Raw genomic sequence first — 26,946 nt, forward strand, 5'->3', positions numbered from 1 at the left:
CAACTCCCTGAATGCCTTCTGTTGAGATTCAGACCAAAAGAATTTTGCTTTCGCCCCGCCCTTGGTGACTTGACTCAAGGGCCAAGAAATATGAGAAAATCCCAACACAAACCTGCGGTAGAAGTTGGCAAGACCTAGAAAGCTGCGGAGCTCTGTTAGAGTGGTTGGAGAGGGCCAATCCCGAATGACTTGGACCTTGGCTGGATCGACATGCACCCCCTGTTCATCAATGATGTATCCCAGATACTGAACCTCGGTCATGCCAAAAGTGCATTTCTCCAAATTGGCACATAGCTTGTGTTGCCGCAGTGTTTGGAGAACCTGTCGGATGTGGTGGAGGTGCTCTTCCCAACTCTGGCTGAAGATCAGAATGTCATCCAAGTATACTACTACAAAGGAGTTGGTGAATGGCCGCAAGATGTCATCCATTAGCCTCATAAAGGTTGCAGGAGCATTCGTCAATCCGAAAGGCATGACCAACCATTCGAAGAGGCCCTCCTTGGATTTGAAGGCAGTCTTCCACACATCTGAGGGTTCAATTGGTACCTGGTGATATCCTGACTTCAGATCGATCTTGCTGAAATATTTCGCCCCCTTTAGTTGGTCTAGGAGGTCATCAATCCGCGGGATCGGGTACCTATTACGGACAGTGATCTTGTTCAGCGCCCGATAGTCAATACAGAGTCTCCACGTCCCATCCTTCTTCTGTACCAACACTATCGGGCTCCCACAGGGCGAAGAACTCGGACGGATGTGACCTTTCTGCAGGAGCTCCTGAATCTGCCTCTTGATTTCATTGTTCTCCAGAACGGAGCGCCGATAAATTGGTCCATTGGGTAGCGGCGCACCTGGGGTCAGATCGATGGAGTGCTTGACTTGACAGTGCAGAGGAACCCCTGCCGGGGAGGTGAAGATGTCTTCGTACTCCTCCACAATCTTGTCCATCTGTAGCTGCCGTGCAGAGGGACCCCGTTTGGAGGCCGCGGCCACTGTCTTCTTCTTCCCTTGAGGGCGTATCATCAGGAAAACAAATTTCCTGGTTTTGGAAATGATCTTACTGCATTGTTTTGCAGTAATCAAAGAGATGGCGGCAGGTGGTGCTACCTCTGGTATCCTGAACAACTTATTTCCCAATGTAATAATAACAGCACGGGGCCTTGATTCATACACAGCATGTCGCTTCCACAAGTATGGTTGTCCTAGTAATACATCACAAACTTCAAGGGGAGCAATGTCACACAATACCTCATCCGTGAAGGGCTTGATGTTGTATGGAAGGCGACACTGCTGGCTCACGCGAAGATCTCGCCCTTGGTGAAGCCACCCAATGGTGTATGGTTGTGGATGTGCTGTGGTCGGTAAGCCCAACCGCTTCACGACCTCTGCCGAAATGAGGTTCTTTTGACTCCCGCTATCAACAATGAACTGTATCGGGGAGCCCTTTACCCACATCTGGGAGTGGAAGAGACGCTCCTCCTCCTCTGGATCTTCGGGTTCATTTTTCTGGATCTTTGCGGTAGCAACAGTGGCGCTGGGATCCGCATCAATGATCTGCTTCCCTTTTTCATACCCCTTATCGGGTTCTGACTCAGAGTCGGAACATGCATCTGATTCTGAAACCTTTAGCTCAGCCACCAGTGACTGCTTGGCCCGACACTCACTTGTGTTGTGAGTGGAGCTCTTATGGAACTCGCACCATTTTCCAGTGTCCTTTCTCGGCTTCGCGGCGTTGCTCTTTGCTTGCAGCTTCGGCTGGTTGTCTTGGGCTGTCCCGCCTTGGCTTTGTCCTTTGTTCTGTGGTTTAGGGGCACCTTTCCCCTGCTTTGGATTCGCAGATCCAAAGTCTCGCTTCTTTTGTTTAAACTTCTGCTCGACCTTGACGGCATACCGGTATGCTGCGCCGAGCGAGGGGATGTTTAGGAACTGTATTTCTTCCTGGATGTACTTGTGCAGGCAGCCACGGTATTTGAGTATCAAATGTTGCTCCGAATCCTTGATACCCAACTTTGTGCGAAGGGTATGGAAAAGATTGGTGAACTCCGGCACGTCTTGGTCCCTTCCCTGCCGCAGCGTGGTCCACTTTATGTATTCATCCTCATAGCTTCCGACAGGGTAGTACTGCTCCTTGATGGCATCCCGGAACGAATCCCAGGTGGGTGCGGCTGAAAATAGTGAGCCAGTACTTTCATCCTTCTGCTCGCAGTAGGTTTCCCACCAGTCCTTGACGTGGGGGGCTGCTTTGAGAAGAGCAAAAACAATCTTTTCCCGACTCGAAAATTCATGAACAGAAAAATAACCCTCTAGCAGATTTAACCATTTATCTACGGCATCGGCGTCTATCTGACCCTCGAATATGGGGATTCCAAATTAACTTGTACCTTAAAGGGTGTGGCGTTTCCAGAGGAGCTGCTGGAAGCCGATGCGCCGCTTCTGGGTAGCCGCTGAAGGATCTGCGCAAAGCTGTCCATCATCGCGTTCCGTTGTCGCTCGAGCGCTTCTTCGAGCAAGATTTTGATGGGATCTCCTGCCCCCTCGTCTTTCTTCTCGTCCGCCATGGGAGGCCGTCGGGATTTGCGAGGCTGGTCTTGCAAAGGTTCAACCAGTTCAAGCCCTAACTCCTTATATCCCGACCTTGTTGGGGACATGCAAAGAAAAACAGAGAAAAAGCAGACCGCTCTGATACCACTGATCCGGATTTAAACAGGAACGCAACAAATTACAGAGATAACCATATACACAAAGATGCAGCGGAAATAATACTTCATTTCATTAATGGAAAATACTGAAATATGCTTACAGACAGAAATGGAAATAAACTAGCTAGTGCGATGGTAGCTTATCTCTGAGAAGAGATGTGATGGCTACATGCCTCTGAACTCTGTTACAATGAGGCTCGAAGGCCTATTTATTGTTGAGAAACAATGGAAAAACCCTTAACATTCCAAAACCTAACCCTAGGAGATGAAACGCCAAACTGTGGGCCCCGTTTGGGGGTAAGTTGGTACATCAACTTCCCGGGGTCGTAACTTTGGCATATGATCTCCGTTTGACGCGTACAATAGCTCATTAGAAAGATCTATCCGAGCATTATCATTGTTGGAACGGGCAACACCAGTCCATTCCATGGATTCGTGTTGCCCCCGGATTCCCCAAAAAACGTCGTTTAGAGCCTCAAAACGGCTCCGGAAGTTCAGGACCCGAAAAACTACTAAAAATAGTAAGTTGTGCTACAATTAAGGAAACTGAAAATGCTGAGAAAGACAATGGTGGGGGTCCAGGTGGACTTGGCAGGTGGCCACCAATATCCACCTGGATCAAATGGCAACGGAATACAATGTATTACTTATAATTTCCAATTAATGAACTTGGTGAGCCCGATCAAGTAAAAAAAAGGAACCGTTAACTTGGCATTAGAAATGGAAAATAATTCGATCATTATTTTTTTAATCGCATGGTGAATTTGACTAATCTCGGAGAGGGAGGCCCATATCAATTTTCTTGCTGCCACTCTAACACCAATATCCAATACCAGATATATCAAATTTTAATGATTGAAACTTACCTATAAAAAGACTCTATATCCTTAAATTGAAATCATAACCCGACAATATATACTCAATAAAATTTAAACTCGAAGTTCACCTAACAAAATAAATTATTATTATAAATACTACCGCAAAATATTTTAGCCATTCAAAATTGAGAAAGCTCACTAATCTATTCGAAAAATCTCGCTCATCTATTAGAAAAGTATAATAATTTATCTAGTTATTATAATTTGAGTGCACAAAAATATTTAAGAAATTAATGAGTCCTTTCAAATGCCAACGGTATAATGAATAGGGGTGAGTCGTATCGAGTAAAAGAATTGAACGGTCGGAGTTAGAAAGTTTGAAATTGGTTGTTTTATTTATTTATGTATGTGTATTAAAAAAATGGTTAAAAATTTTGAAATAACAAAAAATTAATATCTTGTATTTTTTTCTATTTAATAAGATAATTTACCAACCTTTAAAAGTGGTTAATCATTTTCAAAGTAAAATTATAATAATTATTATTTTGAATCTTTAAGAAAGACTTTTCAAAAATCAATAAAATTTGTTTTAAAATATATGTTTTATTATAATTTATTTGATTGTGATTTCACGAGAATGCCTTTGCAATAAGTGATTCAAACAATTCTCTAATCATGTAATCATAACATGAAATACAGTAATAGGAGGGGAGTCATACTTTTTTATTTGAAAACACAAAAGTTATTTGGTGAAGCTAGTTTTAGCTTCAATGATGTTAAATTTTACAATTTCTAATTTCTAAGCACACTACACATACACAATCAATACTCAGTACCTAAATACTATTAAATAAAATGAAATATATAAATAACAAATACATAAATATATGCGTATAGATATATAAGTTGAGTCAACAAATTTAAATAATTAAATGATTAATTAAATTAAATTAAAAAAGAATTAAAACAGAAAAGCATAAATTAAATAAAATAAGTAAAGGAAATAGATTAAATATAATAAAATAATAAATATAAATAAATATTAAGAAATAGGGCAAACCCAAAATATTTAAATAAATAAATGATTAATTAAAGAAAATTAAAATAGATAAATTAGGTTGATTCAAAGAAAATTAGGAAGGATAATAGAAAGTATACGTAATGTGAAAGATAGACTGGATTATATATAACATGAGATTATTAAATATAATTTATTTTTCCATATCTCTCTTTATCTCTATCTCCATATCTATTTCTATTTCTCCTTATCTCTATTTCTCCCTCTAAAAACATATACACTATTTCTCCATATCTATCTTTATCTCTCCCTTCCTCCCTTTTCCTCTCCCTCTATCTCTCTTCCCCTTATCTCTCTCTCTCTCTTGCACTTCTCTCTCCACATTTATCTCTTTGCCTCTTTCTTCATCTCTCTCTCCCCCCTCCATCTATATCTCTATCTCCCCTTGTCTCTCCTTCTCACCCCCAAAACATAAACACTCTCTTTCCATGTCTATCTATCTCTCTCTCCCTCCCTCTTCCTCTCCCTCTCTATCTTCCCCTTCTCTCCTTCTCTGTCGTTCTACCTCTGTCTCTCTCTTCCCTCCCACTCTCCTCTCTCCCTCAGTGTCTTTCCATCTCTCCATTTCCACTCCCTCTTCCTCTCCACCTCTCTCTCTCTATGTCTTTCTTCTTCCCTCCCTCTCTCACCCCCTCCAACTCCATGTCCCTCTCTCTCTCACATGTTAGTATAGTTGTCATTGATGTCAATATACTGAAGAAGACAAGGACATCCAAGAAATGAAGCAAGCAAGGACATGATGATGATATGATTAAGAAGGCAACCAATGAAGAAACCAAAACCATGAAGAAGCCAAAAAGCATTATGCCTTGTCTCAGGTTTTGCACTCTTAAATGATTAGTCACATGAAATAATATTTTTCCTATCTTAGAAAAGAAATTTTATCATGAGAGTTAGACCATCTGAAAGGGAATAATTTTATCTTTCTAATGAGCTATCACATGCCCCGAAACTCCAATATTTTGAGAGATATAGGTTTTCTAAGTTAGGGGTATTAATCTGGTCCTTGAGCTGACATGTGCTATGCCTCTCATGTCGGCCTACCTATGGGTCATGTCCCTTCACTTGTCCACTATAAAATCACTATAAATATAGGACCCTTGACCTCATTTTGATTCAGAATTTCGATCACACATACAGAACAATGAGATATAGCTCACATCTCGTGAACTCTAAGGAAGGAGACCATAAATATAAAGAAAAAAAGGAGCACACAAGTTAAATGTAAGGGATTATACACCTTGACAGATCTGTGGAAGCGAAGTTGGTTGGAGGACAAGGCATGAAAGAAAGGGTTTTTCTAGGCAGATCTATCTTTTGTTACAGGTATGCATTATCACAAAGGCTGAACGCAGACATAAGGGAAGAAAAAAACCTCAGAATTACTGCACAATTGTTCCTTCCTCAGATCTATTACAGGATTGCACCTCGGATTCACTGCAGGAATGTTCTTTCCTCGGTATCTTTGCAAGAAACAACTCGGACTTGAAGATTAATCTCAAACGTGGTGCATTGCAGCAATCTGGATCATCTTCAGAACAATTGGCTCAGATTTCTATGCAGAGCTGCTAACACAGTGCAGTGGACTCTCGATAATAGATTCAGTGATAGCTTTAGTACTCTTGACAGTGTAGTGGACTCAAACAGTGCTCCATGGTCTCATCACCTATCGAACAACAATACCTTTAAACGTTGACCAATGCACTTAATTTTGGAATTGATTCTCTACATAGATTTATGTGATAATAATTCAATCATTGTGAAAACAATGACAGAAATCATTGTGAATTTTGAGAAATGAACAAGTATATTTGATGGAGTGGACAATGAATTAAATGAAGGACAAGTACACAACAAAGCGAAAGCGTTTTTTTGTTTTTGAAGTGGTGAAGACAGTGAAGAATATGTCAAGAACATTCAAGTAAGTACTTTACACATTCTCTATTAAACAAAAGGATTGGTGTCCTTTGGGTAGGTGCCCATAAACACAAGGTTGGTGCCTTGGAGAAGAAAGGGTCGAAGCCCTAGAGGTCAGAGCCTCATCAAAGATCAAGTTGGTGCTTGGCAATAATTGTCATACATTGTATTTATTCTTTTATATTCAATAAAATTATACTTACACGTTTCTCTAATTAAATTGTGAAGAATCTAACTAGTAATAATAACAATTGAAAGAAAATATTGATTTATGCCCCCCTAAGTATTTCCAACAATTGGTATCATATCCAACTTCTTCATAATCAACCTAACATCTGGAAGAAGGATTCTTAGTCACAATGAAAAATCAAGAAGTGTAGGAAGGCTTCCTTTGTTCGATGGCACAAATTTTTGTTTTTGGAAAAAAAAAATGTCCTGCTACTTAATTTCCCTTAGACTTGAAGTTTGGCATTCAGTTTTAAATGGGCACACTACTCCTTCCACTCTTCCAATTGATCAAGACGAAAGGAAAGGTTACATTGCAAATGCAAAAGCCTTAATTCCATCACTAGTGGAATCACTGATTCTGAATTTACAAAAGTCATGAATTGTAACTCGACCAAAGAAGTATGGGATAAGCTGGTTAGCTTATATGATGGGGACTCCAAAGTTAAGAAGGCAAAGCTTCAAACTCATAGAAGGCAATTCGAAAGTCTGAAAATGGACAATGAAGAAGATATTGCATTATACTTTCTCCGAGTAGCTGAAGTGGTAAACTCTCTTAAAGGATTGGGAGAAAATATTGAAGAAAGCACTATTGTTCAAAAGGTCTTAAGATCTCTCCCAGATAGATTTGACTCCAAATTAAGAGCCATATAAGAAATGAAGGACCTAGATACTCTCAAGATGGATGAACTTCATGGAATCCTCATTGCCTATGAGATGAGAAAAGGAATCCCAAGTTCCAAAGATGCAACATTCAAGGCCTCAAAATAAAAAAAGCGAAAGGATGGAATACCAACAGTAATGACTCCGATGTTGAATTCGAATTGGCGTAATTTGTACGAAGACTAAAGAAAGGATCCAAGCTAAAATGTAAGTACCCTCTTATTTGTTTCAAATGTGGAAGAATAGGTCATTATGCTACAAAATGTCCTCATAAGCATGATAGTGATGATGAGGAGGATTCTAAAAGGATGGTATACAAAAAGAAAGGGTTCAATAAGAAGAGTTTATTCTTTAAGCAAGATGAGTCTTCTAAAGATGAATTTGTAGTCATAAAAAAGAAATCAACTAAGCATTTCCCTCATCACAAAGGAGGTAATGATGAATCAAATGAAGAAAATGACTATGCTAGAAGCCAAGAAGTATTATTCATGGAATTCACAAATGGAGATGATTCAGGAATAGAAGGAAATATATATGAATTGTTAATGAGTGCCATTGAAGAAACTGAGAAATTATGAAATAAAATCATTTCTCTCAAGGTAGAAAAGGAGCAACCAAAAATAAGGGAAGACCTCTTGAAAAATAAGCTAAAAGAAAAGGGAGAAATTTGTGAAAATCATGAAGCTGAAATAGTATCTCTGAGGAAGGAATTGGAGCAATTCAAAAACAGTTGGAAAAGCTATCAAACACTTGACATTATCCTAAATGCTCCAAAACTTCAATATGACAAATCTGGGATAGGCTTTAAAGGAGAATCATCAAGTACTTAGGATAATGCGAAAAGCTATGCCGACATACTTCCCAACAATCCAAAGGAAGAAAAATCATTTCATCAAAGGCCCATCTCAAATCCAAAGAATGAAGAAAGAGTAACTCCAAGGAAGAATGTTGATTCAAATCATGGCTATTACAATAGGTACAAAACTATCTTTTTTGGGCATTGTTATTATTGTAAGAATTTTGGTCATCAAGCTAAACATTGCATGGCTCGTAAGAATGAAACACAAAAATTGAAGGACCAAACAAACGAACCATATGGTCTCAAAGGGAAAGGACAAATCAATACCTACAACTCTTTTGATCCCTTAGACAAATTTTGTCAAATTTGCTCATTATGTAATGATAATAGAGATAATGAACAAAATTGACCCCTCAAAAGAGGAGAAGAAAAAGATGAGAATCCCAATACGGATAAATGTGGCCTAACTCTATGTGCTCACAATGATGAAAATCATTGGTTTGTGGACAGTGGGTGCTCTAGACATATGACAGGTGACAAAAGGAATTTTGTCTCATTGAACAAAAAGGAAGGAAATGTATCCTTTGGAAGTGGATCTGCCAAAATTGCTAGAAAATGAACTGTTACCCTTATTAATGGAAAAGGAAAGGCTCAAAATGCTTTGCTGGTAGATGGGCTCAAACACAATCTCTTGAGTGTTAGCCAAATTTGTGATCAAGGACATAATGTTGTATTTAGCACTAAATATTGTGAAATAAGGAACTCTTCCTCAGGAGAACTTGTGGAGAAAGGAGTTAGAACATCAAATAACGTCTACATTCTGAACAAAATTCAAGAAGATAAATGTTATCTAAGTCAAACAGATGAAAGTTGGCTATGGCATAAGCGACTAGGACATACAAGTTTCGATAACTTGATCAATATCAGCAAGATTTTTGCAGTGCGAGACATACCAAAGTTATTGAAGCCAAATCAAGGTGTATGTGGTCCATGTCAACATGAAAATAAAACTAGAACCAACCACAAGACAAAGGAGTTCTCTACATCAAAACCTTTGGAGATCATTCATGCTGATTTATGTGGACCAACTAGAACTCCGACGCTCCAAGGAGAAAGGTACTTTGCTTTATTTTTTGATGACTATACTAGAATTATGTGGGTATATTTCATAAAATATAAATCTGAATCATTTGAATGTTTTAAGAATCCTAAAGATCTTGTAGAAAATGAAAAGGATTCTAAGGTTAAGTGTCTTAGAACAGATAGAGGGGGAGAATTCACATCAAAAGAATTTGAGGAATCGACTTTGAAGAAGCCTTTGCACCGATATTTTGTATGGAAGCTATAAGGATGTTCATGGCATTTTCTTTCTCAAAAGGATTCAAAGTCTATCAAATGGACACAAAATCAACATTTCTGAATGGGGAACTCAAGGAAGAAGTCTACATGGAGCAACCAGAAGGGTTTAAACTAGCAGAAAGAAAAGACTTTGTTTGTAAGTTGAAAAATTCATTATATGGGTTGAAACAAGCTCCTAGAGCTTGGTACGCAAGATTGGATCACTATCTCCAACAACAAGGCTTCAAGAAGGGGGTGGCAAGAAGTAATCTCTACATGAATATGGATGAGGATAAGTTACTAGTCACTCTTGTCTATGTTGATGATTGGATTTTTGCTAGCAATAATGATGAGATGAGCCATGAGTTTGCTCAAAATATGTCAAAAGAGTTCGAAATGTTGATGATAGGAGAGTTATCTGACTTCCTTGGACTACAAGTATCTCAAACCACAATAGGCATGTTCATATCTCAAGCAAAATATCTTAAAGACATGCTTAAAAGATATGGAATGGAAGATTGTGCACCCATGAGCACACCTATGACCACATATTGCAAATTAAGAAAAGATAATGACCCTCCTCCGGTAGATGCAACCCATTATAGGTCAATAATTGGATCCCTCCTATACTTAACTGCTACGAGATCTAACATTATGCAAGCAGTAGGAATGGTAGGAAGATTTCAATCAGCTCCTAAACAATCCCATTTATTGGCTGTAAAAAAAATTCTCAGATACTCGAAAGGAACTCTTGATTTTGGTCTTTGGTATCCTAAGAGCTCAAATCTTACTGTGACTGCATACACCGATGTTGATTGGGCCGGAAGTGTCGATGATCGAAAAAGTACTAGTGGAAATGCATTATTCCTGGGAGATTGTCTAGTATCTTGGCTCAGTAAAAAGCAAGCATCCATATCACTAATCTATAGCTAAAGCTGAGTATATAATTGTTGTAGATTTTTGTACTCAAATATTATAGATGAAGGAAGCTCTGAAGGATGTTAACATAGATACCGACCAACCAATCACCATCTATTGTAATAACACAAGTGTTATTAGTCTCAACAAAAATCCAGTGATGCACTCAAAAACCAAACATATACCAATCCAGTATCATTTCCTTCATGAACAAGTAGCTGAACAAAACACCAAGTTGGAATATATCAATACTAAGGAGCAGATTGCTGATATTTTCCCAAAACCTCTTCCTCGAGAATCATTTGAACATCTTCACAAAAATATGGGGGTTATTTCTCTAGCATCACACTAAGTTGATTCATAAATATGTTGCATGAAAGGGGGAGCAGTTCAACAGGGGGAGTCCTTGTGCACCCTTTTTGCCATTGATGTCAAAGGGGGAGAGAAGAGGAATATAGCCATCCAATGAAAAAGGAGGACATTGTTAGCATAGTTGTCATTGAAATCAGTATATTGAAGATGACAAGGTCATCAAGGAAATGAAGCAGGCAGGGATATGGTGATGCTATGATTAAGAAGGCAATCAATGAATAAACCAAAACCATGAAGAAGCCAAAAAGCATTCTGCCATGCCTCCGATTTTGCACTATTGAATGATCAGTCACATGAAATAATATTTTTCCTATCTTAGAAAAGGCATTTCATCATGAGACTTGGACCATCTGAAAGGGCATAATTTTAGATTTCTAATGAGCTATCACATGCCCTTAAACTCCAAATATTTTGGGAGATATAGATTTTTTAAGTTAGGGGTATTAATTTGGTCATTGACCCAACCTGTGCTAAACCTCTCATGTCGGCCTACCTATGGGTCATGTCCCTTCGCTTGTACACTGTAAAATCACTATAAATATAGGACCCTTGACCTCATCATGACTCAAAATTTCTATCACACATACAAAACAACGAGATATTGTTCACATCTTGTGAACTCTAACGAAGGAGACCATAAATAGAAAGAAGAAAAGAAGCTTAGAAGTTAAACATAAGGGATTCTACACCTTGACAGATCTGTGGAAGCAAATTTGATTGGACGAAAAGGTGTGAAAGAAAGGGTTTTCCTAGGCAGATCTATCTTTTGTTACAGGTTTGAGTTATCACAAAGGCTGATCGCAGACATAAGGGAAGAACAGAACCTCAAACTTACTGCAGGATTGCTCCTTCCTCAGATCTATTACATGGCTGCACCTCAGATTCACTGCAGGACTGTTATTTCCTCAGTCCCTTTGTAGGAAAACAACTCAAACTTGAAGATTAATATCAAACGTGGTGCATTGCAACAATCCAGATCATCTTCAGAATGGTTGGCTCAGGTTTCTATGCGGAGATGTTAACACATCGCAGTGGATTCTCAGTGATAGCTTCAATGATAGATTTAGTACTCTTGACACAATGCAGTGGAATAAGACAGTGCTCCATGGTCTCATCACCTATCAGACAACAATACCTTTAAACGTTGAACAATGCACTTAATTTTTGGAATTGATTCTCTACACAGATTTATGTGACAGTGATTCAATCACTGTGAAAATAATGACATAAATCATTATTACTTTTGAGCAATGAACAAGTATATTTTATGGACAGTGGACAATGAAGTAAACCAAGGACGAGTACACAACAAAGCCAAAGCGTTTCTTGTTTCTGAAGTGGTGAAGACAGTGAAGAATATGCCAAGAACATTCAAGTAAGTACTTTACACATTCTCTATTAAACAAAAGGATTGGTGTCCTTTGGGTAGGTGCCCATAAACACAAGGTTAGTGCCTTGGAGAAGATAGGGTCAAAGCCCTAGAGGTCGGAGCCTCATCAAAGACCAAGTTGGTGCTTGGCAATAATTTTCATACATTGTATTTATTCTTTTATATTCAATAAAATTATACTTATATGTTTCTCTGATTAAATTGTGAAGAATGTAACTGGTAATAATGACAATTGAAGGTGAAATATAATGACCAGAGAGAATCCATACAACGGGTGATCGCTCTGCTAGGGTTTCTGAGACTGTGTCGGCGGCCTCGGCCCTCTGGGCGACTGAGCGGGCTCCCTTCCCGTGTCCCGTTTGCTTTGCTGCGCTGCGCCTCCGGCTGGGCGATTAACTGCACTGTGTTCTGACTCTAGGATTGGATTCTCGGATTTGCAGGGGCGCTGGGGGAATGAGCTGAGTTCCCTTGTTGTGCTCCTTTGCTGCAGTCATGGGTGATCCTGGGGGTGGGGAATCCTCTCCCACCCCTCCGCTTTCCTCTGAAGAAGCCTTCCGGCGATTATTAACGCAGAAAGGAAAGAAACGTCCTGCCCCAGACATCCCAAAATTCATTAAAAAACTTGAGGAAGTGCCTGAGATAGCCCTGCAAGAAGATCAGCCGATCAAAATTGCTCTTGCCCTTGCTGATAGAGGTCTGGTCGGGCAATTTATGGGGCGTTGGCCCTCTACAAAAACCACGGACGATTGGATTCAACGCAACTGGAGGCCTCAGCTGAAGAACAGTGTGATCTGTTATCCGGTAGGTAGAGGTTTCTTCATTTTCGAGTTCACCACCAAAGAAGACCGAGATCTGGTTTTCAGGAATGGACCGTATTTCATGGGAAATCAGGGTCTGTATCTCAATAAATGGACCCCGGACTTCGATCCCTCAGTAGATGTTCCGAAGGAAGTTCCAGTCTGGGTTAGGCTCCCCAACCTTCCGATCCACTGCTGGAGCTATCAGTCATTGCAAAGGATTGGGAACGGACTGGGCAGATTCATTGACAAAGCAGACAATAAAGGCCAATACACTTGTGCAAGAATCTGCGTGGAAGTTGACTTAGAGGCTGGTCTCCCCGAAGCGATTAAAATCACAGTGGGAGAATGGCAACACTATCAAAAGCTGGACTACGAACAACTACCGTTCAAATGCAGAACGTGCCATGAACACGGACACTTCCAACGGAATTGCCCCAAATCCCAGGTCGGGACTAAGGAGGACGAGGAAGGATGGAAAGAAATCAAAAGAGGCAAGGCTATCCCAAGAACATCAGGGAAGAAAAATTCTGGTTCAGGGGAGAAGCCGCAGTCCAATCTGAAGACCAATGAAGATCCAAAAGTTGGAACCTCCACCGGAGGGAACGCAGAAACCATCGAGACTCAAGAAGCACCTGAAAACTCAATGAAGGAAGCAAAAGAAACAGGTACTGAAATAATCACCCCCCCAACCTCAGGAGGCAATGAAGGAAATAAAGATAATGAAGAACACATAAGCCTGGCCTCCGAATCGGATGAAGACTCAGAAGGAAGAACCTATGAATCAGACAGCTCACAAGCCACCCCTATCAAGTCAGCAAGGGGTCGAAAATCCAAGAAGAAACTGAGAGAGGAGAAAACCTATCGGGATGTTCTCCAAGGATCCCAAAAAACTCTCAAGGGAATGATGAATACAAGGTCTGGGCGCAAGCAGGGCTCGGCTCCAAAAGGAGCCACATTCCCCCAAGCCAATAAATAATGAAGTACGTCTCCTGGATACAAGGTCTGGGTAGCAAGCTAAAAGAAGATGCCCTCAAAGATATAGTCAGAACGTACTCGCCTGAAATCCTCCTAATCCAGGAGACAAAGTTGGAGGAAAATCTCCTCCTCAATGCTAGCAAATCCTTCTGGCGTAAAGGTATTGGATGTGCTGTCAGTGCAAGAGGCGCCTCCGGTGGAATCGCTACCTTCTGGGACAGCTCTATCTATGACCTGATTCAAAAAGATAGCTCTTCCCATTGGATTCTCACGAAGCTCCTTCATAAAGACTCCGGCCATCAAGTAAGTTTGTTCAATATTTATGCTCCTGTTCTTCCTTCTGAGAAAAAACCCTGCTGGGACTCGATTTTGTCCTATCTATCGCTGAACAACCCTGAAAACATTATTATAGCTGGTGATATGAATGTCACTCTTGCTGCAAATGAGAAAAGGGGAGGATCCCCGGTCAGGGACCCAGCAAGAGAATGGGTTGAAGATCTCATGTTGGGATGGGAGCTGGAGGATATCAAGCCCTCTTCTGGGAAGTTCACCTGGTCCAACAAAAGGGTGGGCCCAAATCATATTGCAGCTCGGTTAGACCGATTTCTGGTTCAATCCTCTTTCCTGACTTGTGGTCTTATGGCTTCGTCCAAAATTCTGCCAAACAGCACCTCGGATCACAAACCCATTATTCTTGAGCTCTCCACGGATGAAAATCTTGGCCCCATTCCCTTCAGGTTCAGTTCATTATGGCTTCAGCATGAGGGGTTCCAAGAGATGGTTTCCGAAGCCTGGAAAAGACCGGTTCAAGGTTCCCCCTTCTATGTGTGGGAAGAAAAGCTGAGGGGGCTCAAAAGAAGACTCAAGGAGTGGGCAAGAACGCTGAAATCTCCCTCCTTCAAAAGGAAGACGGCCCTGGACAATCTTGCTGCCCATCAATTATCTTTGGAAAATTCTGTTGTCACCCAAGACCTTCTTCAGAGAGAAATTGACCTGCAAAAAGAATTTCACAAAGCAAGCAGGGAAGAAGAAGAACTCTGGAGGCAGAAATCCAGAGCTCTCTGGTTACAAGCTGGGGACAAAAATACCAGCTTCTTCCACAAGCAAGCTGAAGCCCGCAAGCAATTCAAATCTGTTAAAGAAATTCATCACCAAAATGTAGTGGTTAAGGACTTCGAAGAAATCAAGCGGGCAGCTCACACTCACTTCAAAGACCTTTACTCCGCCCCTGATGAACCACCATTGGATCCCCAGGTCTACCCGATGAATTTGATCCCTCAATGTGTCCAAGATCCTATCAACGATATGCTGACGGCTCCGATTAGCATGAATGAGCTTAGAAAAGCATTGGACAGTATGGAACCGGACAAAGCTCCGGGTCCGGATGGGTTCCCAGTTAGATTCTATCTCTCCTGTTGGGCCATAATCAAATCTGACCTTCTGAGAATGGTTAAGAAATCTCAAACTTGTACAAAGATCGGAGGCGGCATCAATTCAACGTTTCTGGCCTTGATTCCAAAAGAGAAAGGAGCAGCTAATTTCAGCAGATTCAGGCCAATCTCGTTGTGTAACTCCAGTTACAAGCTAATAACCAAAATTATAGCCAATCGCCTCAAGAAAATCTTACCCGCCATTATTCCTGAAAATCAAGGTGGATTCATCAAAGGGAGAAAGATTCTGGACAATATAGTGCTGGTGCAAGAAGCTGTTCATTCAAGCTATCATCGAAAGGAGAAAGGTATGGTGATTAAGCTTGACTTGGCAAATGCGTTTGACAGGGTAAAGCATGAATTCCTGTTTATGGTTATGAAGAAAATGGGCTTTTCTTCAGCCATCATTAACTGGATAAAAGCCTGCATTGCCTCTCCTTGGATTGCGCCTTTAGTAAATGGGCGTCCTTCAGATTTCTTCCAAGCCTCTAGGGGCCTCAGACAAGGTTGCCCATTGTCCCCGCTCCTTTACGCGATTCAAGCCTCAGTTCTTAGTTTTCAACTGGACCATAACCTTCAGACTCAAATCCTTCCTGGACTCCGCATGGTTCACCAGGTCAAAGACATTAATCATGCCCAATTTGCTGATGATACGCTATTGTTGGGTGGGGCAAGCATAAACTCAGCTAAATCCTTCAAGAAGGAGCTGGACAGCTACAGAGAAGTCTCGGGCAGCAAGATCAACTTTACAAAAAGCACAGTCTACGGCTGGAACTGCTCGGTCAAGGAATTATCAGATTTTGCAAGGATTCTCCATATGGAAGGGTCCTGGGCCTGGGACTCCTTCAAATACCTGGGGATTCCAATCTTCAGGACCATTCCCAAAGTTGCCCATTGGATGCCCTTGCTGGACAAGATTAAAAACAGAATTCATGCCTGGGGAGCTTCTTGGCTGAACAATGCGGGGAAGATCATTTTGATGAAAGCGGTCCTCTCAAGTCTTCCGTTATATCAACACTCCATCCTCCTGGCCCCTAAAACCTTCATCAACAAAATGGAAGTACTTCTCAGGCGCTTCCTGTGGGAAGGGGGAAAAAACAACGAAAGAAGGCTGCATCTGGTTAAATGGGATACTATTAAAAAGCCATTTATGGAAGGAGGATTACAAATCCGCGATCTGGCTGCCCAAAATCTGGCTTTGGGAACCAAGCTCCTCTGGGACATTGTCTCTGGAAAACTTAGTTGGAGCAAGAAGGTCCTGTGGAGAAAATATTTCCATGGGAAGCGCCTCAGATGCCTGGACCATCCTCCTCGTTCCTCCAAAGGTTCTCCTGTTCTTAAACTCTGCATCAAAGCTTTGGAACATTTTAGTCATAAGCTGTATTGGATTCCAGGTAATGGGCAAAAAATAAGAATTTGGGATGATCCTATTCTAGGTGACCAACCGATGAATCAGGTGGAAGAAATCACCAATATCAGAGACTGGCTCCAAGATCGCAATCTGAACACTCTCTGGGATATCTCTTCCTGGTCGGAGGATGGTCTCTGGGAAAGCTGGCATCTGGGGGAGGTCCCTCAGTGGCTGGAGGGTGAAGCCTCTGTTCTATTGGATAATCTTCAAGGGAAAGCTCCAGTAAAAGCTTCTGTTAAAGACAAACGCGGGTGGGGATCTGTCACAGGTTCGTACTCTGCTTCCGAAGGATACAAAAGTATTATGGCCATCCCGAATGCTCCCCCAAATCCGGCTCAATGGAAATTTATTTGGAATTCCCCCTCTCTTCCCAAAATTGATTTCTTCTGCTGGACATTAGCCCACAATAGTATTCTCACTCGAGATAATCTCCGCAGGCGCGGAATGGAAGGTCCGTCTTGGTGCAATCTTTGCAAGTCAGAGGAAGAAACAGCTGATCACTTGTTCTTAACCTGCCCTTTTGCATCAGAAGTCTGGAAGGGGGTCCTTATGCTAAATCCTGATAATTTCGAGCTCCCCAGGAACATCCAAAACCTTTTCCAATCCTGGAGCAAATTATCTCCGTTTGGTCTTTCCAAAAATATCCACCTCAAAAATTGCTGGCTGTGGATCCCCAAGTTCGTTTGCTGGAAGCTGTGGCTGGAAAGGAATAACAGACTATTCAGAAACGAAAGCTGCAATCCGATCAAAGTCATCACCAAAGTTAAAGCTCTTTTAGGAGAAACTCTGGATGCCAACTCTGCCAAAAAAACTGGGAAAGCTCTGAACAGAGAAGAGGAACTCTGGTTGAATGGTCTGGTCCCAAACCATAAAGATTGTGCTACCATCGCTACCAGCGTCCTCTCCAATTGGGAAATCAGGCTGGAGGAGCAAGAGTTCATTAAATGGAGGTCGGCTCTGAATGAACACTGTCTGTTTTTTGATGGGGCCTCCAAAGGCAACCCTGGTGTAGCAGGAGGCGGCGGAGTTCTACTGAGTCCGGATGGCTCTGAGGTGTTAAGGTTTGCTTGGGGATTAGGCAAGGAATCCAACAACAGAGCGGAGGCTCTGGCTTTGTGGCAGGGGCTCTCTCAAGCGATCAAAGGCAACTTCCTTTCCATTTCAGTCTTCGGGGACTCCAGGATTATTATCCAGGCACTGCAATCCAAAAAGAACCCTTCTCAGCTCCACTTATCAACCATCATCAGGAGAATTAGACTTATATTGCCCAAATTCCACAAGATCTCCTTCTACCACATCCCCAGGAAATTAAACTCCCAAGCAGATTTGGAAGCCAACCAAGGCGTTCTGAGAAGCAAAAGTTCGCTGTCAGTTAACCAGGTCGATTTCTTCTGCAATATCCCCTAAGAAGTGTGTTCCCTGGACCTTTTGCTGATGACTTATCACCCTGAGTTTATTCTCTGCTGTAAGTGCAACCAAAGGATTAAAAAGAAGAGCGCATATCGTGGTGTTCTGGGAAATCTAATGATGAACCCGTTAGCTGCTCTGGAGGGATCTATTGCCTCTGGCCCTTTCAGCTCCCAGCGTTCTGCTACAGGTCTGTAGATACAGCGCTGATGTTCCCGTTGCCTTCTGCTGACCATTAGTTTCCAACAGTGGGATTTTTCTAACTCCGGTTATCAGTAATTTGTAATAGCAGGAAATTCAGGCTCTCCGCCAGTTACCAGAAAAGCTATGTATTCGCTCTATGCCTTAGTGTTGGCGCTTTTTAATAAATTTAACCGTTTATGTCTAAAAAAAAAAAAAATGACAATTGAAAGAAAATATTGATTCACCCCCCTCTTTTCAGTATTTAAAAGAATAAATGATTCATTAAATAAAATTAAAGAAAATTAAAATAGATAAATTGGGTCGATTAAAAGAAAATTAGGAAGGATAATAGAAAGTATAGGTAATGTGAAAGATATATTGGATTATATATATAATATGAGATTATTAAATATAATCTATTTCTCCATATCTATCTCTATCTCTATCTCTATCTCCATGTCTATTTGTATCTCTATCTCCATATCTATTTCTATCTCTCCCTCCCAAAACATAGACATTATTTCTCCATATCCATCTTTATCTCTCCCTTCCTCCCTTTTCCTCTCCCTCTATCTCTCTTCCCCTTATCTCTCTCTCTCTCTTGCACTTGTCTCTCCACATTTATCTCTCTTCCTTCCTCCCTCTCTCTGCCTCTCTCTTCATCTCTCTCTCCCCCCTCCATCTATATCTCTATCTCCCCTTGTCTCTCCTTCTCACCCCCAAAACATACACACTCTCTTTCCATATCTATCTATCTCTCTCTCCCTCCCTCTCCCTCTCTATATTTCCCTTCTCTCTCTCTCTCTCTCTTCCCTCCCACTCTCCTCTCTCCCTCAGTGTCTTTCCATCTCTCCATTTCCACTCCCTCTTCTCTCCACCTCTCTCTATCTATTTCTTTCTTCCTCCCTCCCTCTCTCTCTCCCTTTCTCTCTCTCAAGTCATCTCTCTATTCCTCCCTTTATCTCCCACCACCTTATGTCTCCCCCCTATCACACTCTCTTTGTCTCCACCCTCCAACTTTGTCACCATATCCCTCCATCTCTCCTTCTATGTCCCCCCTCCATATCTATGTCTCCCTCTATCTCTCTTCCCCTTCTTTCCCTCTCTCTATCCTCTCCTTTTCTCTATATTCCCTTGTCTCCTCTCTTCCTCATTCCATCTTCATTCTCCCTTCTCACTACCTCTCTTTCTCCACCTCTATCTCTCAATTTCTTTGTTCTTCCATCCCTCTCTTTCCCCCTTCAAATACATCTCTCTCTCCCTGCTTCTCCTTCTCTCTCCTCCCTTCTCTCTCTCTTCCTTCCTCCCTTCTCTCTCTCTCTCCTACCTCTGTCTTGCTCTCTCCCACTCTATTCCCCTGTCGCTTCTCTCACTCTCACTCTCTCTCTCTCTCTCTCTCTCTCTTAAATTTGACCCCATTGTATTGTATTTAGGAAGGTATCTAAATTTAAAAAACATAATTGGTTGTAAAATATTAAGCCTATATTTCAAATCAAACATGTCAAAGAAAATACAATAATAGAAAAGAAAGAATCATTCACTATCTTTACTATATCATTGCTACTCCCTCTCCACCTTTCTCTCTGTATGTCTTTCTTCTTCCCTCCCTATCTCACCCCCTCCAACTCTCTCTCTCTCTCCCCCATGTCCCTTTGTCTCTCCCCCCATCACACACTCTTTCCCTCCACCCTCCATCTGCCTCCCTATCTGCCTCCCTATCTCCTTCTCTCTCTCCCCCTCTCTCCGCCTCCATATCTATATGTCCCTCTCTTTGTCTTCCCCTTCATTCCCTATCTCTATCCTCTCCTTTTCTCCCCCTTCCCTCATGTCCTCTCTCTCCCATTCCATCTTCATCTCTCCCTTCTCACTCGCCCTCTTTCTCCACCTCTATCTCTCAATATCTTTGTTCTTCCCTCCCTCTTCCCCCCTCCAAATCTCTCTCTCTCTTTCTTCCTTCCTCTCTCTTCCACCTATATCTCTCTCCCCCAGTGTATTCTCTCTCTCTCTATCTCTCTCTTAAATCCGATCTCATTGTATTGTATTTAAGAATGTATCTAAATTAAAAAAACATAATTGGTTCTAGAACATTAAACCTATATTTTGGATCATTCATGTCAAATAAAATACAATAATAAAAAACTAAAACGAATCATGCACTATTTTTACTCTATCTTTATTAGTCACTTTGCTTTCTCTCTTCCCTTGTATCCTTGGTTAAAATTCATCTATCCTCATTCTTTATAATATTATTTATATTATATAAATTTCTTTATCTATGAGAATATTTTTAGTGGTTGTGAGGATGGAGGGTTTATATATATATCAAAAATAATTATAACATTCTTGCTCTTAGATTTAATTAAAAGTCATAAATTAAATTAAAATAAATAAAATATTTATAAAATATTTCGATTGTGAATAAGTTATGGTTTTTGGGCATGTGGTATTGATAAGCTATGGTATTGGCCCATGGTGTTGTAACAGAATATTCAGAGGCATATATCCACAACATAATAATCAAAAGCCTAAATGGTCCATAGTATTGATAAACCATGGTATTGGCCCATGATATTATATTTTCTTTTATATTTATTCCTAATTTTATTAATAAAAACAAAATTAAAATATAACAAATTACATTTCATTATTTTTATTACTTTGCTCAAACATGTGTAATGCACTAAGAATGACTAAAAAGAACAAGGAAGATTGTGTTGTTTTTTAAAGTTATTATTATCATTACATTAAAACTGATGAGATACAATCTTTCTTACATTACATCTAATGTCTCCACATCTACCTATGCTAAGTTATAAAATTCCTCATTATTAAATTTCTTTAATTAAAAAATTAAAAGTAACCACATATATATAATCATTTGTATTTTTATTAAGACTTTTTTTATTTAAAATATTTAAAAAAATGGATTCCAACCCAAAAAAACATATTGCCCTCATTCTATAGAATTAGGCTCAATAAACCCATCATTTAATATTTATAATAAAGTAGGTTTTGTACAATTTGACAACTTCCAAGCGTTTCTCATTAAGAAAGTTTTACAAGTTGTGTTTTATCAAAATTAATATATTCCTAAAATTTATATATCTATGCTTTAATGGTATGATATAATTATGTCTTTTATTTCTATGAGTCATGTTTTTTTTATTTCAGTACTAATTATTCGAATATTTATTGAAGACCAATTGGAATATTGTAAAGAATAATAAACCTTTGGAATTCTCCAGCATACCAGCAGTGGTAGGACGTGGAAGATTTATGTGATATGAACTTAAAAGTCCACTAAAACTAATCTGTAATTTGAATTCAGCACACCCTGCATATCCTACATGACTTGGATATACAGATAATCACCTCCCTTCCATTTAGCAAGGGATTCGACTTCAAGAGTATATTGGGACTTGGAAAGCAAATGAGTGCTCTAATTGAAGGAGTCTACAAGTTCTTGCACCTTGAATACCAAAATGCAGTCGACAGTCTTAGAAGCCTACAAGTGCTTGGTCCACCTGTTCGATGAACCTTTAGAGATTCTCGATTTTGTTTTAGATAATAGAACTGAAAACAGGATGAATGCAAAAAAACTTGATAGTGCTCCATGTTGGGAATAATGCTTAATTAGTTATGTAAATTTCTATTTAGTGTTCTCTGCAAAAATAAGGCAAAAAAACTTGATAGTGCTCCCAACAAGTGGTTTCTAATACCTAATTTGAAACCATCACGTAACAGACTTGAAAGATTTACTGGTAATTAGAATTAAGAGAATTCCATCGACGAAACTTTTGGTCATGATAAGAGATCTTCAAAATCATGGTTTCCTTGTTATGGATCATGGTAGAATTGGTGTTCGTTTGTAGGTTGCTAATCTTCTCCAAGGAGGAAGAGATCAGTTGAGGGACATTTGTCTTCCTCAAAAAACTCAACGCAGATGAGAGTTATGAGAATAACCCAAATAAGACCAAACCATGATAAAGATTGGTGTTCAAATATCTCTCAAACTTTCAAAAATAATGTACCACCTATTCTGAAAATTAATGTAATGCCCTACCTGGTTTGAAGGTTAGCATGATACTGGGTTATAGGGATCATGTTTGCTTACTCTAATGTTTGCGTGATACTGGTTTATAGGGATAATATTTGCTTACTCTAATGTTTGCATGATACTGGGGTATAGGGATAATGTTTACTTTTACTAATGTTTGTAAACAATGAGCGAGGGGAGATATTAAGGATTTTTTTATAGAAATTATATAAGAGAAATTTTTGACAATTTTCTTCACTAATTAAAAATTCATAAACAATTTTAATGGCAAAAACTATCCAAAAAAAATCTCCCGATCCTTCAAACTAGTTTGAACTTTGAACCTAGTACTATTTGTTAAATGTATCACGACAAACTCAAAATCCATGCTCAAAGAACAATCATTCTCAAATATCATCACGAGAAAATATTGTAGGTTAAATCCTCTGGTATACCTCGCCATAGATTTACAGAATCATCATTAGATGTGGTTCATGCAATCACCCTCATCCTTAGTAGTTCGGGGTATTATCATCCTTATTGATAATTGGGCTTTCTTTTTTCTGACCCATGAAATTGTGCAAAATTCTAGCCCACTTTACCAACATCCTGACGTTTTGGGGGAAAAAATTATAAACTAGTAATCTCCTTGAGCATTGATTACTTTTGTTCTTCCGCCAACTTTTTCTTGAAAATCTCATTTGCAAGAAACCCATGCGAGAAAATATAAGCCCGGAATTCTCATCTTATTTGTGCATGGTCTTTAGCGGAAGATTCTTGAAACCTTTAAAATTTCATCTATACTTTCTCCTCCTCTGCTTTACATTAAAAATGATTTATGGCACAAGCTAAAAGCAAAGTGAAGAGAGAGAAATATCTACCTGGACGGTCCTTTCTTCTATTCCCAGCAGTGTCTATCATATCTCTTCCCTGGATAGAGCTAGGGAACATACTATTTCATACTGTATGTCATTTATAGAATTGTATTTAATGGAATGATATAATTTAAAATTCTCATTAATCCTATACTTTCTCTTCCTCCCAATTAGTAAAAATGGTGTTTCATCTCCATCTCTAGAATTTCAGAACTATGAGAAAAATCAATACCAACTTTCTACAAGAATTCTATTTCAGAGATTCTAGCAAATAACCTATAATACAAACAAAACATGAAAAATCACACCCTAATATAAATCATGTTCTAATTTCTTATGCGAGAACTACATCATAATAAATTTTCAAGGATAACCCAAGCACTGAAATTGTGGCTTCCTTAATAGCAATCCATGTCTGATACCATATAAATGGAAAAATCTATTAATAATGTTTATGAATGATGCCTGGTATAGGAGAAATTGGAAAAACTTGTCATTCTATTCGAATAAAAGCGTAATTACTTTCTTTGATTGAAATGCATACATGATATAGTGGGGATCTTCGTTGTATCGAGGTTGGGGACGGGGTTTTCCACTGAGGCAGCGGCGGCCAGAACGAGAGCAGCATTTTCAATAGTGGTCCTGCCTGCATTACAGTCTGTACCAGCTTGCCTCTCTCTCTTAGGCAAGGGGCCCCGCGTAGGACTCTGGTGGCTCTGGCAGATGGGCAGGCTTGGTTGCCACGGTTGAGCTGAGAATGGAAGAACGAGATGTATGGAGCAGGTCCCGTTTTGGATCATGATACGTCATGTGACCGCCTACTGATAGTTCTAGGAACCCAAGAACCATCTATTTTCTCAACTACTGCTTGTTTTGGTGATAAAATGGTTGTCCTTGTGATTCGATGAGATTTGAACAGTGGAAGTTTGAAAATGAAGTTGGAGGGTGGTATTCTGTGAGCCTCCGTGCTCACGCTTCGTCTGGTTCTCTGCGAGCAACTGTCAAGATTTCTTGGAGGAGAAGCTGGAGTTTACTTAAACGATATAATAGTTTATGAGAAAAGATAGTTAAAATATTAAGTAAGCTGGAGTTTACTTAAAAAATATAGTAGTTTATTAGAAAAGTCTCTGCGAGCAACTGTCAAGATTTCTTGGAGGAGAAGCTGGAGTTTACTTAAACGATATAATAGTTTATGAGAAAAGATATTTAAAATATTAAGTAAGTTGGAGTTTACTTAAAAAATATAGTAGTTTATTAGAAAAGTACAATGGTTTATTTAGTTTTATAATAGAACTAAATAAAAATATTTAAGTAATAAGCAGAGATTCTTTTCAAATGCCAACGGAATAATAATTTTCAATTAATGAAGTGGATGAGTGGCGATCTAGTTTGAAATTTTTATTTTTATTTTTATTTTAATTCAAATTTTAAATCACAAAAAAAATAAAAGTTAATATATATATATATATATATATATATATATATATATATATATATATAGATATATATATATATATATATATATATAAATTATTATTCGAATCTAAAACGAAAATAATATATTTTATTAATCAAAATTTTTTTAAATCAATCAAATTTATTTAAAAATATGTATTTTATTAAAAAAAATTATTATGATTTTAAAATATTTTTATACATAAATAAAATATAATTAAATAAAATTTATTTTAATATAATATATTTCATTTACACACACATACATATATAAGTGTAGTTTAATTTATAGACGGAATAGTTTTATTAAATGGAATTTATCAAACTTCGGTTGTTATAGCACCATTTACCATTCTTGGTAGATTTGATGCTCTATGATATGGTCTAGGGCAACCCTTCTCAACTAGACTTAGTCCATTTTCTAAAAAACAATGTTTTAAAGCTCATACACGATTATGCCCTATCTAAAGCACGTGTACACGCGGGTCAACCTATATTCAACTCACGTATATGTGTTAAAACAATAAAAAATATATAATCTCCCTTAATTCGCACGGGGTTTACGAGTTTGACCGGATACCCACCTACTATAGCCTGTGGCCCAACTGTTTCCCAGCTTAAAAAACTATTTTGGAGAAGTATAAATACAACTCCATGGGAAGGCCTAAGAGGAGGGAGGATTAGATATTGATATTATAGTTGATTACATCCCTGATCAAGTCTGAAGATATCTGTGTGCCTTCGGCACTCCCAGTCAAAGGAAACCCTTGTTTCCTTCTTGAGATGTTCGTCATCCTTTTCATGATATCCTTGTGTATACTTGTGGAGGAGGATTGCTGAGGCCTCGGCAGGATGGATCCAGAGAACGATTTCGCTTGGAGCCGATGGATGAATCAGGTTGTAGTTCTTCCCTATTTTCTTTAGCTTACATTAATAAAGAGGCGCTGTCTTGTTCCTAATGATTATGGTCTATATGTATTAATTTATGTCATGACTTGCTTATAAAATTTCACGTTAATGCTGATTTGCTTACATGCTTATATGATCTAACCTTGATATCAGAACATTCTTTCAGTTATTTTTGGTGTATAGTCTTTGTCTTGAATGAATTGCAGGTCTTCAAGCGCAAGGAAGAAGCAGAGGGTTTGAACCCTATGAGAATGACTACAAACGTAGGACCTACAGGTAAGACCTCATGTGCCAAGTTTAACTGTTTAAGTATTAGGACTGTTTGATTGTGTGCCTCTTTATGCTGTATGCCCTTTGCTCTGTTCGGTTTCCCAACCTAAGACCCTTGGGTGATTCTCCCTGAAACAACGACAATACAATTTCAATATTTTTTTATATTTAAAATACATTTTTGAATGCATAAATGGATTCAACACCCTCAAAACCCCCTTGGTCACTCGAATTATGTAGATTAAACAATTTAAACATAAGTTTTTAAAAATCTGTGTCGGATTTTGATTAAAATTAACCATAAAAATGTCATTTCGTGTATAAGTTATACTATGTCATTAAAAGTTATCTTACTTCAAAATTTCAAGATATATCATGCTAAATAACATGGTTCATATTATTATGGATCTCAATTTGCCACTAGAAAAAGTAGATCTATGCACCGATAATTTAATAGTAAGTATCAAAATTAAGTGCCTCCAACTGAAAATGAGTGTTATCATAACTTGAAAAAGTAGATCTATGCACCGATAATTTAATAGTAAGTATCAAAATGGGTGTTATCATAACTAGAAAAAGTAGATCTATGCACCGATAATTTAATAGTAAGTATCAAAATTAAGTGCCTCCAACTAAAAATGAGTGTTATCATAACTTGAGTTACATAGAGAAACAAAATATCTAAATCACGGCATATCATGTCATCAAAAGTCTGAAAAGGTCTCAAGAGTGGGGTCCTACACACTTGTAGCAGTTGGAGAAGAATGTTTGAGCTCACATTGAAGATTGATCTCCACGTGAACCAAACGAGCATCCAAGCTAGCCAAACGTGAACACTAATGTCATTGAACTTGCTTAATATAATTCAAGGAAGAGATGATGTAACATCTACTACTACCATAAGACATAAAAAATAAAATTAACCTTTATTCATACATCCACTAAAGACATTACAACTTCATCATTTAATTAGACCTTGAA

This window comes from Pinus tabuliformis, chromosome 2_2 (assembly GCF_031772625.1).
Source record: "Pinus tabuliformis cultivar Carrire ecotype Pingquan chromosome 2_2, CPIR1, whole genome shotgun sequence".
Classification (NCBI taxonomy): Eukaryota; Viridiplantae; Streptophyta; class Pinopsida; order Pinales; family Pinaceae; genus Pinus; species Pinus tabuliformis.